This window comes from Bufo bufo, chromosome 10 (genome assembly GCF_905171765.1).
Source record: "Bufo bufo chromosome 10, aBufBuf1.1, whole genome shotgun sequence".
NCBI classification, from domain to species: Eukaryota; Metazoa; Chordata; class Amphibia; order Anura; family Bufonidae; genus Bufo; species Bufo bufo.
This window is the reverse complement of record NC_053398.1, coordinates 50,070,309-50,082,394: the sequence shown is the minus strand read 5'-3', so window position 1 is coordinate 50,082,394 and position 12,086 is coordinate 50,070,309.

Sequence of the window (12,086 nt, the reverse complement as noted above, 5' to 3'; positions counted from 1 at the left end):
CCATAGGTCATATAATTCAAATTTTCTAATAAGACGCCTAAAAAGACGCGAGTTTCGACATTGGTCTCTAGTGGGCGGTCTATTCTGAAGGGTTAATCTATCTAAGCGTTCGGAAAAGGAGAGATTAAAATCTCCTCCTACTAGTAATGCAGCTGGGAGCAATTTACATAATTTCAAAAACACCCTATTTAGGAAGGGTATTTGAGCAGCATTCGGAGCGTATAAATTGCACAATACATGTGGGCTACCATTGAGTGTGGCTTTTAGTATAATATACCTGCCAGCAGGGTCAATAATAGCGTCTTCCACCTGTAAGGGGCAATCGGCAGACATGAGAATGGCAACACCTGCTCTCTTCTTCCCAGAGGAAGCAGAATATATACGAGGGAATAAATATTGCGCAAACTTGAAAGAGCCCTGATGATCAAAGTGGGTCTCTTGTAGAAAAACTATGTCAGCTTTCTGAGACTTGCACTCAGTAAGTGCCAAGCGTCTCTTCACATTAGAGTTAAGGCCTTTTACATTAAGCGAGACATATTTAATCATTTTCAAAACATGAGATAAATGTACTTGCTATGCGGCTGCTATAGATCTCTTCCAAGGGCAATGCCATAGATGAAAACACTTTAATGCGATCAGTCGTTTGTGGGTTAGGTTCTGAAGACCTGAATGTAAAAAACACAAAAAAAAGACACAAAAAGGAAGGGGGGAAGACACAAGACCATACAGACAATACAGATACACCGTACAGTATCAGAACATTGGGTGCTGTCACCCAGATACAGATCAGTAAGTAGCAACTAGTAATGACAATGTCAGCAAACTGCCATCCCTCCGTCCCAACCAACAGAAGCTGGAAAGAGAGGGCGAAATTACTGGTCTGCTTAGTGGAAGCATGACTGGATGGGCCAGGTTTCAGAGCCTATAAGAACTTGAAGGAACCAAAGAATTGAACAATAAACCAGTTCTACTAACATAGGACCTTAAACAAAGAACCATAAGGCCGTCGCCTCTCGGCGAATAAAAAACACATTAGGAGATATAAATTGAGCAAATGACGTCCATGCAGCAATCATGGAGGATCATCTTGTGGTTCACGTGATGGGGTCCCTCCAGCAGGGGGCGATCTTCTTCTCTTCTGTCTGGCTGGTTGCCAGATCGGACCCAGGGCAGGCTGTGGATCCGGTAATTCCCAGTCCGTGATGGATGGAATCTCTATGCCCAAAGCAGCACAAAAATCAGGAAGGTCTGCATGTTGGCGCAGGATGGAAGACCTGCCATTTTTCGGAACTATTAATGCAAAGGGGAAGCCCCATCTATAGGGCGTCTTCTTTTCCTTCAGCAGTTGCAATAATGGTTGTAAGACTCTTCTTTTCTGAAGTGTCCACCAAGATAGATCTTGATATAAATGAACAGGAGTGCCATGAAAGTCAATGGAGCGTAATTCCCTGGCTTTAGACATGATGCTTTCCTTTGTCTGGAAGTCATGCACGCAGCAAATGACATCTCTGGGCTGCAAGGACGAGGACTTAGGCCGTAATGCTCTGTGGGCTCGGTCTAACTTGATAAGCTGGGGCGGCTGAGTGCCTAATAAAGCGTTGAAAAGCTCGGATAATGTTTCTTGCAAGTTTTCCTCAGCATTGGATTCAGGCAAACCCCGTACACGGATGTTATTTCTGCGTCCTCTGTTATCTAGATCTTCAAGATGGCGTGCATTGTCCCTAATGACTTGGGATTGAGTAGCAATAACAGATTGTAGATGCGCCACACTTTTACGGGTGTCATCATGATCTATTTCAATAGTGTCGATGCGGTCAGCCAAGTGCTTCAAATCCTGCCTCAGGGATGAGATCTCAGATTTGCAGGCGCTTCTGACTTCTGAGACCAGCATTTTAAAATCTTCCTTGGTAGGCAGATGCTGTAAAGTTTGTTGAAGTATTACAGAGCCCTGGGTAGGTTGTGGAGAGTCTTCATCTCCCTCATCCATATACTCGTTCCCCTGTTCCCAAGTAGCTGCTTCTCCTCCCTCTGCCCTTCTATGAAGCGTTTGACTAGGGGGATCTTCAGAAGATTCGGCCCAATCTCGTCGCCTCTGGGATGGGGTGGCCATTTGCTTGGCTTGCTTAGCTGCCGATTTTGGCGGCATAATGGCGGCGGTGTCACCCACTGAATGTAGCCTCTCTCTCGCTTCTGTGGGATTCAAGAGTGCCCCCTCAGAGCTGCAGGGTAGGAAAGTCCTTGCTAACGGGGACAGGGAGGAGGTGGAAAGCTGTAACGCTGTACTGTAGCTTGTACCTGATGGCGGCTGTGCCCACGTCTCCTCACTCCTACACGCGTCGGAGGCCTGAGGTGGAAGCAGGCCGCAGCCGGACGGGACCGTGTGAAGCGGACGGCTCAGGTAAGAGTCGAGCGTCTTATTCACCCAGACGGATGATCGGGACGAGCTGGAGGGCTTGACCGGCAATTTTTTCCCCATGTGCTGCGCTGGCGTGGCAGGAGAATCTCCTTTAGTAGTTAATGGCGGCGGAGCTCTGTCTTCACGCGGCCATTCCCGAAGACGTCCAGGCCACGCCCCGTTTAAGGGACTATTAGGGTTAAAGTATTGAACTACATACTTGTGTATTTTGTCCCCAAACAATTGTATATATGAGTATTCCCAAATACAATTATATAGATTCGCTTTAGGATTGCAGCATTTAAAGCAGTTAGAATTTTATACCCTTGGATGCGGCAGTAAGGAAAAGGCTTTAAGAAGAGAAAGAAGGGATCTGCTTCTTTAGTAAGGGTAGCTTATTAGATGATATGATAACGCATTTTGGAGCTGTACTGGCTCCTTCTTCAGATCACATTATACATGGGAGACATTTAACCTGCTCAGGACCGCCGTATGCAGGATTGCGTTCTGGCGGCGGCCCTGCTCTTCTGGGTGGACGCATATACGCGTCCTCTCGCGATAGCCGAGATTTCCTGTGAACGCGCGCACACAGGCGCGCACTTTCACAGGAACGGAAGGTAAGCGAGTGGATCTCCAGCCTGCCAGCGGCGATCGTTCGCTGGCAGGCTGGAGATGCGATTTTTTTAACCCCTAACAGGTATATTAGACGCTGTTTTGATAACAGCGTCTAATATACCTGCTACCTGGTCCTCTGGTGGTCCCTTTTGCTTGGATCGACCACCAGAGGACACAGGCAGCTCAGTAAAGTAGCACCAAACACCACTACACTACACCCACTCCCCTGTCACTTATTAACCCCTTATGAACCACTGATCACCCCATATAGACTCCCTGATCACTCCATTCAGACGTCCGTATGATTTTTACGGATACATGGATCGGATCCGCAAAACACATACGGACGTCTGAATGGAGCCTGACAGGGGGGTGATCACCCCATATAGACTCCCGATCACCCCCCTGTCATTGATCACCCCCCTGTAAGGCTCCAGACGTCCGTATGATTTTTACGGATACTTGGATCGGATCCGCAAAACACATACGGACGTCTGAATGGAGCCTTACAGGGGGGTGATCAATGACAGGGGGGGGGATCACCTCATATACACTCCCTGATCACCCCGTCATTGATCACCCCCCCTGTCATTGATCACCCCCGTAAGGCTCCAGACGTCCGTATGATTTTTACGGATACATGGATCGGATCCGCAAAACACATACGGACGTCTGAATGGAGCCTTACAGGGGGGTGATCACCCATATAGACTCCCTGATCATCCCCCTGTCATTGATCACCCCCCTGTAAGGCTCCATTCAGACGTCCGTATGATTTTTACGGATACATGGATCGGATCCGCAAAACACATACGGACGTCTAAATGGAGCCTTACAGGGGGGTGATCAATGACAGGGGGGTGATCACCTCATATACACTCCATGATCACCCCCTGTCATTGATCACCCCCCTGTAAAAATATTTATCTCACCCAGCATGGGTATATGTAAAATGACACCCCAAACACATTCCCCAACTTCTCCTGAGTACGGCGATACCAGATGTGTGACACTTTTTTGCAGCCTAGGTGGGCAAAGGGGCACACATTCCAAAGAGCACCTTTCGGATTTCACCGGTCATTTTTTTTACAGATTTTGATTGCAAACTACTTCTCACGCATATGGGCCCCTAAAATGCCAGGGCAGTATAACTACCCCACAAGTGACCCCATTTTGGAAAGAAGACACCTCGGTATTCCGTGAGGGGCATAGCGAGTTCCTAGAATTTTTTATTTTTTGTCACAAGTTAGTGGAATATGAGACTTTGTAAGAAAAAAATAAAATAAAAAATAAATCATTTTCCGCTAACTTGTGACAAAAAATAAAAAGTTCTATGAACTCACTATGCCCATCAGTGAATACCTTAGGGTGTCTACTTTCCGAAATGGGGTCATTTGTGGGGTGTTTGTACTGTCTGGGCATTGTAGAACCTCAGGAAACATGACAGGTGCTCAGAAAGTCAGAGCTGTTTCAAAAAGCGGAAATTCACATTTTTGTACCATAGTTTGTAAACGCTATAACTTTTACCCAAACCATTTTTTTTTTTACCCAAACATTTTTTTTTAATCAAAGACATGTAGAACAATAAATTTAGCGAAAAATTTATATATGGGTGTCGTTTTTTTTTGCAAAATTTTACAACTGAAAGTGAAAAATGTCATTTTTTTGCAAAAAAATCTTTCCATTTCGATTAATAACAAAAAAAGTAAAAATGTCAGCAGCAATGAAATACCACCAAATGAAAGCTCTATTAGTGAGAAGAAAAGGAGGTAAAATTCATTTGGGTGGTAAGTTGCATGACCGAGCAATAAACGGTGAAAGTAGTGTAGTGCAGAAGTGTAAAAAGTGGCCTGGTCATTAAGGGTGTTTCAGCTAGGGGGGTTGAAGTGGTTAAAAAGCAGGAAATGCACCAAAAGCAATAATTTTTTTTTAAATTAAATTAAAAAAAATTAACTGAAAATGTGGGGACAATGATATAGTAAAAAAAGAAAAATGGATAAATGATACATAATAGTTTACATGAAAAGACTGTTGGATGAATACGTTTATTTTTTATAATTATATAATTAAGTGATTTCATTTAGACCTAACTGATGGTTTGGAGTTTGTAAATCCCCCAAAAAAATCTCCTTCTCAGAACCTCGAATCTATGATAGGTGATTGAAGGGATATGGTCAATGGGTATAAGTTTATGGGCGATGACTCCCCACGTTTCAGTGTGCAATGTTTGCTTACTTCATGTTTAGTGAGCCTTTTTTTTATATTATGTCGATGTTGACTCGTCTATCATGTAGTTGCTGAGTTGTCCGGCCTACATATTTTAACCCATAATGGCATTCGATCAGATAGATAATCCATCTTACAGTTCATAGTGTTTGGAAATTCTTCTCCTGTGACATTAGAGTGAAATACAAGAGTCTGGTGTGATATTGAATGACAGCACAGGCAATGGCTTTAAAAAAAAAAAAATCTTTTTATTGTAGTTTTTAATTATCAGAACATTAGATTTTTTTTTTTTACAAGCTTTTCTAGAGTCGTAGTCTCTTGATCCACATCTATAACTCCCAATTGGATTGGTAGGTGTGATATGACTCTGTCTTAGACTGCTGGGGGCTAAAATATTCTTTATAGTAGGGCCACGTCTGTAGGTGATGAAGTGTCGTGCTGGAAGTATGCTTAAATACGGATCTTTCATGAGTAGTGACTAGTGTTTAGATACCTTTAATCTCCCTGTGAGAAGTAGAGTAGGTGGTAAGGAAACTTCTCTGTGGTTCTTCATTTGTGGAGGTCTTTTGGGTATTAGGCTGCAGGCGTTGGATTTGTGATATTCCTATAGGTTTATGATAGGCCTCCTTGATGAGAGAGGGAGGATATCCTTTCTCCAACAACCGTTACTTCAGAACGTTGGCCTTTTCACAGAAGGTCTTGTCTTCAGTGCAGTTCTTCCTAATCGTTGAGAACTGGCTTGAAGTGATAACTTGTAAAATGTAGATGGCTGTTGCTATCCACCTTTTTGAAATAAGTGGATGTTATGAGTTTATGGTCATCGTGAGATATGGGGATATTCAGAAAATTGATGTACTGTAAAAAAAAAAAAATGATGCCCCAGGTGTTTGAGTTGAGGGACCAGTGGAACTCTGATAGATGTTGGGTTACCTCTCCAAACAAAGAACAGGTCATCTATGTATCTATGGTATCTAACTATTTTTTCTTTGAATTCTTCTCACCATAGTACGTGCAGATCTTCAAAAATACCCATAAAAAGGTTGGCATATGAAGGCGCAACCTTACCACCCATTGTGGTTCCATGTATTTTGATAGTAAGTCTGCTTCTCGTACTGAAAGTAGTTATTATTCAGTACAAATTCCAAACTGTTGTGTAGGAAGTGTTTTTGAGAGGATGGCATATCATCATCCTGGTCCAAGTATTGTTTGATACAGTCCAGCACACAGGAATGCCCGATATTAGAGTACAGAGCTAAAACGTCCATAGTCACCAGAAGTAGATCCTGGTGCCAGTTTATATCCGTAATTTCATGTATAAGTTGGGTTGAATCCCTTCAGGATAACTCGACATTGGGCCACATTTTTCTGCATGTAGGTGTCTAGATAATGGGGCAGGTTGTTAGTTGCAGAATTAGCAACTATTGTGCCTGCTTGAGGTGTTTTTTTTTTGCTCTTTATGTATTGTCCGAATGGGTGCCGGCATCTGTTTTCTGTGATGGCAGCGGGGGCCCGGTGCCTGCTTCATTCATAAAGTGGGCGGAGCAGGCGGGTGGACGTAGTGAGCTACGCTATCGAGCGCCCACCCGCCTCCTGACTGCCAAGAAGTTAGTAAGTAAGTAGTACAGCGCTAGATTTAAGATGATTGGAATACTTTAACAATACCCACAAGTTAGATATGATTACCGTATACTACAGAGAGCGGGCCCGGTGTCGTAGAATATAGTGACTGCACCGGGCCCCGCTGCCATTACAGAAAACAGATGCCAGCCCCTCCTCCCTCTCAGCCTATTCACCGACGGTCGCAGCATTCGCCCCCATAAGACGCACTGCTATTTTTCCCCCCACTTTTGCGAAAATTGTAAGAATAAAGGCCAATGCATGCAGTGCGTCACGTTACCCGCAAAACAACACGTTTAAGTGCCATGAAGATGCATGCTTTTCATATGCTTCACTATATGGGCACGCAACGCACAGTTAAGGAGCGGCAATACTTTTACTTTTCATTGTGTTGTGTTCCGCTGTTACAGGGAACGCACGCCCATGGTTAACTTAGCCTCTCACTGATAACTGATTAAGTAAATATGTTTTTTTGCAGGACTAGAGACACTTGTATAAGTGAAGGGAATGGATAGTCAATAGTTCAAGACTGAAGCTGAAACCATTTGAAAAACTGCTGTCCTTCAGCTAAGGCTATAAAAACTTGTAAACTCAGATTGATAAACTTTAAACATGACTATGGGATTCTACTAGGGAAATCATGTTTACAATAAATTGCCCTTGCCCCTTCCTGGATCCTCCCACTGCTGGATCCTCCCACTGCCCTATCGTCAGCAGAAGATCAGCACACAAAAGGAGAAGGCAGCGGCTTCCTAGCCAGTAGTTCTTGGTAATGACATGTATGTTGCCTTTTCTTTCCTTCAAGGAATGTATAAAATACAATCGCATATTAAATACAGAGGAGTCGAGTCGGACCATTTATCTACCGACTCCACAGCCCTGCTGGTTTCTCTGATGGTTTTTTTCATTCCGTTTGTTCTTAATAGGTCCCCGGTTTTTCGGACAATCTTATATCGGTCAGGGAAAACCCTGAGGGTGCTTGAGGCTAAGTTGCGGAAGGAGGTGTCAGCGGGGAGGATTGCTGGCCCCTTTTGTGGCGCCCCCCTTCCCTAACCTGCGGGTTTCCCCATGGGGTGTGGTTCCCAAAAAGGGGGGACTGGTAAATTCCACCTCATACATCACCTATCTAACCCACAGTCCATTAACGATGCTATCCTTCAGGAGGAAGCCTCGGTGACGTATGTCTCGTTTGATAGGGGCGGTGGCTCTGGTGAGGGCACGAGGACGGGGGGCTCTCCTGGCCAAATCCGATATAGAGTCAGCGTTTAGGACTTTTGCCCATTCACCCTGATTGTTTCCATCTGTTGGGGGGTGTTTTGAGGGCCTTTTTACTATGATATTGTTTGGCCTATGGGGTGCTCCATTTTGTGCCATCACTTTTGAGATTTTTAGCTCATTTTGGAATGGGGTTGTGGTTGTCGTCGGTGATTCATTACCTGATGACTTCCTTTTTAAAAAAAAAATATATATGTGAGTGCATTGGTGTCTCTGGCTATGTGGCAAGCACATGGTAAGGCCTGGGCTGACTGGTTGGCGGTGCGCGGGGAAAGAGATGTCGCTAGGCGGGATGATCTTCGTTTGGAGGTTACCGTCGAATGGCTGCTGGGGATGAGGTCCCTGGGGGTTTCGGCCCGGTTGCACGGCGGCGGTTGGCAGGGGTGGCGTTCTACTTAAAGTTATGTGGATGGGCGGATGTGACAAAAAATTCGGTTGTGAGGCAGAGATGCGGGGCTGGCAAAAGGAGTACGTAGTACGGGATAACAGACGGCCTATTTCTTTTACCCTATTATGCCAGTTGGTTGAGTATTGCGGGAGGTTTGTTCCTCAGCCTTTGAGCGCTCTATGGCCGCGGCTAGTTTCAGTCTCGCCTTTTTTTCCCCCCGGCTTTGCGGGTGGGGAACTCGTGGTGCCTTCGGGCACTAGACCGGGTGACTTGTTGATTCGGATATTGTGCTGGGTAATAATACTCTCAGGGTCCGTATTAGAGGTCGAAGACGGACCAGTTTGGGAACGGGGTATGGTTACCTATATTGCCGGTGCCGGGAGTAAGCTTGCCCGGTCCGGTTGGTTTCGGAGTATAGGTCTTTAAGGAGGGGAGGCTTAAAAATTTTTGCGCATGCTGATGGGTCCCCTTTTACCAAATTTCAGTTTTCTTCGTGTTGCGCAGTTGTTTGGGTGGTCGGCAATTTAGAGCAAAGGATCCTGGTGAATTTGGCACTCACTCTTGTCGCATAGGCGCGGCCAGAGTGGGTTTATCGGAATCGGAGGTGATGCGCATTGGTCGGTGGCGGTCGGCCTGCTTTGCGAGATATATTCGCCCTGTTCTGCTGGTGTGAGTTCGCTGTGTTTTCTGAGGGGTTGCTGTATATTAAATACAAAAAAAATATATATGTTCTTGGTTTTTTTTTGTGGTGATGTTCATGGCAGGTATATGTTGTCACAGTTTTTTTCTCTTTCAGGGGCTGTTCGTCTAGGGTGTGGCTGGTGGGCCACTCTTACATTTTTTTGGGCTGCGCAGAGGGCGGAATGCAGGCCTGGAGGTCGGAGCCTTGGATTCCGGGAAGTAGAGTGCTTAGCCCGGAGAGACTTTGGCAGATCCACAATTTGGGGAGAGGGACATTTTTTGGGGGAGGAAGAGGTATCTGACTTCTTGAACTGCAAGGACTCCACAACAGTCACAATTAAGGTGTCCATTATGGAGGAGAGAGGACTGCTCCTCATCGAGGCCCAGTTCTGCATCCAAAATTGTGGGTTCTGAATGGTTATCCACTTTGGAAGACTCATCTGAGTGAGGCTCTCTGGGAAGAAGGGGAAAGAGTGACGACCTGTGGGAAACAGAATGCCTAGAAGGGCGGAACGTTCTGGCCCATTTGTGGAGGTGCCCACTATGGGAGACAGTTTTGATGTCCTTAGAATCTGAATGGCGCACACTTCCCCTCAAGGACATGCTTTCCAGCATCTCTACAATGGCTTGGTTTATCTAAGAAAAGTCCTGCACCATGTTGACTAAGGAATGTTCCCACTCTGGTTCTGGTGTCACCTGGAAGCAGGGACTGATGGGCTGGGGGTCACAAATGCAGGTTGGCAGAACTGAGCAGGAAGTGCACAAGAGATCTTACCACATGGAACTCGGTGTGACAAGAAGAGCAAACAAAATTCAGCACAGAGGTTGCAGCTTGTCTGGAGGATTTGGCTCTGGAATCTGACATGGTGGCCCAGCTAACTGTCCCCAGAAGAATAAAACGGAGGGGTGGGGCTTATAGCAGTAAGAAGGAGTGGGGGCGCCAGATCTTACCTGGTCTGCTACAGATGTGGTCTCTCAGGAGAGTCTGAAGAACATCTCTGAGGATCTGCTGTGATTTGCTTTGAGCAAGAGCGGTAGAGGAAGGGGACTTGCAAAATGTTTGTGGCAGAAGAGGACAGTGCGATCTCACTGAAGATGTTGAATATGTGACAGAATTGTACATTTGTTCCGGTGGAATATGCCCCAGTTCATTCCAGGAGGTGGCAGTGGAGCAGGCAACGTGCACTCTTACATGGAGAAAATTACTTCTCAACAGTACCCCTGATCCGCCAAGCTTGTGGCATTAATTGTTCTCTGGCTCTTAGTGAGAACTTGATGTTGAAGAAACAGGGCCCCAGATTTTCTGGAGTTATCGGTCTTTTAAGACAGGCCTCCTGACATCTGAAGCCTCCTGAGATCTTTAAGTCTCTGAAGAAAAACCTGATAGGATGAAGGTTAGAAACCTTACGCTTGTGGGACCGTGCGGAAAAATCAACGCGGCCTCCCTGCCCACCCCATCCAGGTACCTATCCCCAGGGGTGAGACCCGTGCCCCTTACCACTGGAAACCTGCTGCTGGTCAGGTATAAGGACAAGAGGGATGTCCTTATGCTGTCCACAATTCATGGTAACGGCATCACCCCTGTCCTTGTGCGAGGTACCGCGGTCCTCAAGCCCGATTGTCCAGTGTGCAGTTCAGCTCTCTCTCCCAGGCGCTAACGTAAGATGGTGTACAGTACACGGAAACATTTCTAACATAAACTGCCACGCAAGTCACAAGGTTTTATGTGAGGTGAGGTCTGTTATTTTTTCCCCTTTTTTTAGAGAGCATTTTTCTTATAAAGCCAATCCACAGCTATTGGTCATATCCTGCAAAGCAGCCAGCGCACAAGCATCACAGTGCCAGCCTGGGTGCCCCCAAAATAGTGTATATCAAATTACAAGCATAACAGCATGCAGTATAATGTCACCTTGGCCCCAGCCGCCCCATGCAGTATAATTTCTCCTTGGCCCCAGCCGCCCCATGTAGTATAATGTTTCCTTGGCCCCTGCCGCCCCGTGCAGTATAATGTTTTCTTGGCCCCCACCCCCCAATGCAGTATAATGTCACCTTGGCCCCAGCTGCCCCATGCAGTATAATGTCTCCTTGGCCCCTGCCGCCCAGGGCAGTATAATGTTTCCTTGGCCCCTACCCCCCAATGCAGTATAATGTCACCTTAGCCCCAGTCGCCCCATGCAGTATAATGTCTCCTTGTGGCCTTCATACAGTATAATGTCTCCTTGTAGCTGCCCCATACAGTATAATGTCTCTTTGTGGCCCCCATACAGTATGATGTCTTCTTGTGCCCTCATACAGAAAAATGTCTCCTTGTGGCTGCGCCATACAGTATAACGTCGCCTTGTGGCTCCCATACAGTATAATGTTTATTTGTGGCCCCAATTCAGTATAATGTCTCTTTGTAGCCCCCTTACAGTATAATGTCTCTTTGCAGCCCCCATACAGTATGATGTCACCTTGTTGCCCCCATACAGTATAATGTCTCATTGTGGCCCACCTCCCCATACAGTATATCTCCTTGTTGCCCCAAGTTTTTTTTTCTTCTAAATGTGCATTTATCGTGATATATATCGTTATCGCGATAAATTTCTTAATATCGTTATCGTGGGAATATTTTTTATATCACCAAACCCTAGGCCCAGCCACCAAAGCACCCCTAAGCATACCCACTACCATCAAGGGCACCTCAACTTCCATCTGGCTGGTGTTCCCTGCAATAGAGTGCCCCGGAGGATTTCGTACTGTCCTTCCCTTTACTGCACTGCCGGCCCAGGGAGGCTCTGCTAACCGTGAGTAAATGAACTACTACCCCCATCGGCCCACCGTAACTCATATGTTGCCCCTGTGGTCTGGCACACTGCATATCCTTGCCCCAGCCACCTCTAATCTTTG